The 2500-nt window shown below is 31.8% G+C and overlaps 1 long non-coding RNA gene across 1 annotated transcript in view; it reads right to left on the bottom strand.

Annotated features, from left to right (window-relative positions):
* The window catches only part of LOC113828163 (uncharacterized), a 42988-nt gene that overhangs the window by 39881 nt on the left and 607 nt on the right, over window positions 1-2500 (bottom strand). Inside the window, exon 2 of the long non-coding RNA XR_011399039.1 lies at window positions 2001-2336. This is a non-coding gene — a long non-coding RNA (uncharacterized lncRNA). The remainder of the gene's footprint in view (window positions 1-2000; window positions 2337-2500) is intronic.

Here is a 2500-nt window from a genome sequence, read left to right as displayed (position 1 = left end):
AGAGAGAGAGAGAGAAGAGAGGAGAGAGAGAGAGAGATAGAGAGAGAGATGGAGGAGAAGATAAGGGTTCAGAAAGAGATAACAGAAATGGAGAGCGAAACGAGAAAAAAAGAAAAAGAAAAAAAGGAAAACTGAAATAAGACTCAAACACAGTAATAATAATCAAATAAAAAAAATCATGACAAAGAAGAACAAAAGGAAAGAAGGAGAAAGAGAGAGAAAAAAGACCGAAGCATAAACAGAAGAGAGAGAAAAAGAAACACCTAAAAAACACAGCCAAATATTCCCTTAGACCTACGTAGCGGTAGGCCTATCAAACATACACGCAATAACAGAATCCACAAAAATGCAGATACATCACACCAAATATGGGCACGAATAAAAAAATAATAATAAAAAAATATATAAAAATAAAAGACATCATATCAACTAAAAAAATAATAATAATAAAAATTAAAAAACAAATTAAAAGATATCATATCAACTAAAACAACATCATTGACGTTAATGATAATATCCATAGCGATAATTATAGTTATAATACAAAGAGTAATGACAAAGATGACAGAGTGACCGAAACGATAAAATAATAATAGTGGTGGCGGGGATAACAATAATAATATTTGTATAAATAGGCATGAAAATAATAAAAATTACGATGATATCCATACACAAATAACGATTATAACAATAATAATAATATTAGAATAATGAAGAGTAATAGTAATAATAATAGTAATAGTAACAGTAACAGTAACAACATCAATAATAATAATAATAATAATAATAATAATAATAATAATAATAATAATAATAATAATAATAATAATAATAATAATAATAATAATAATAATAATAAAAAAATAATAATAATAATAACAATAATAATAACAATAATAATGATAATGATAATGACAATGAAATTGACAATAATAATGATTACATAAAAATTATAACAATAACAAAAATAATACCAATACTACAACAAACACAAATAACAACAATATCCACACCAACAACATTCGCAACACCGACAAAAACAAATAAACAAATAACAAACACATGCATGAAATTACCCCCCCCTAAAAAAAATTAATAATCCCACTGAAGAGTTAATTGAAATACACAAATAGATTTCAATCCCGATTTACCACTGCAGCGAATCTGACGAACATTTCACAACCCAACAGCTGATCTTAAAACTGTGCGCTGGAGGCTGTTGATGCAGGTTATGTTGTCATAGGTTGTGGTTGGCGTGCATGCTTGGATGTTGGGATTTTGTGTATGTTGTATGTTTTTTTTTATTTTTTATTTGTTGTGGTGGTGGTGGTGGTTATGTTGTTGTTGTTGTCGTTGTTGTTGTTGTTTTGACGTTGGTACTGCTGTCGTTATTGCTGTAGTTACTGGTGTTATGTTTGCATTCGGTCTGTCTCAATTAATTACAAATATCATTATGCTAAAATGTGCGTGAATTATGATGTTTGTTTATAGTATCAACTGCTGTTCAGAGGTAGGCCTACATTGAATTAATTTAGGTGTCTCTAACCATAACACACGTGAATAAATAACAGGTACTTAAATTAATAAGCACATATATACAGGTGTATACATGTGTCAGTGTGTCTTTGAGCATTTGTGTGTGAATGTGCACATGTGTGTGTGTGTGTGTGTGTGTGTGTGTGTGTGTGTGTGTGTGTGTGTGTGTGTGTGTGTGTGTGTGTGTGTGTGTGTGTGTGTGTGTGTGTGTGTGTGTGTGTGTGTGAGTGTGAGTGAGTGAGTGAGTGAGTGAGTGAGTGAGTGAGTGAGTGAGTGAGTGAGTGAGTGAGTGAGTGAGTGAGTGAGTGAGTGAGTGAGTGAGTGAGTGAGTGAGTGAGTGTGTGTGTGTGTGTGTGTGTGTGTGTGTGTGTGTGTGTGTGTGTGTGTGTGTGTTTATGTGCGTGCGTGAGTGTGTTTTTACAAATACAAACAAAACAGTAAACATTGAAATACAATTGTCTCACCTGTTAGTCTAAGCGAAGATACAGCAAACTTGGACCAAAAATTACATTCTTGTTCTTGAGCGAAATAAATTCTCTCTCTCTTCGTTTTTATTTTAAATAGATCTAATATTCTCTCCCTCTCTCGACTCTGCTTTGCTTTCAATTTTCTTTTCCTTTCTAAATATATCTTAAAGGGAAGGATATATGGGAGGCACTTAAATCACTCACAGTATTTCTCTGAAATCACTCTTTGCTCCTTTTTTTCCGATACTAAAAAAAAATCCTTTCTGATTTTTTTTTCTATTTCCGAAAATAACTGTTTACAATTTTGTCATGCTGTTCTTTTACCACCACGATCTGCAAGAGGAAAAATAAGTAGATATTTATAAATCCTGTAAAACACTCGTTTAATTAATAGTTTTTGTTGAGAGGGAAACAACCATGTTCATTTTTTTTTTCTTTTCTCTCTCTGTCCAAGTTCACAGTAAATCCATCGTCATCACATGTTCACTTATTGTCAC

This window comes from Penaeus vannamei, chromosome 13, assembly GCF_042767895.1.
Source record: "Penaeus vannamei isolate JL-2024 chromosome 13, ASM4276789v1, whole genome shotgun sequence".
Classification (NCBI taxonomy): domain Eukaryota; kingdom Metazoa; phylum Arthropoda; class Malacostraca; order Decapoda; family Penaeidae; genus Penaeus; species Penaeus vannamei.
The sequence above is the reverse complement of the archived record's forward strand: the minus strand, read 5'-3'. Positions and strand labels throughout refer to the sequence as shown.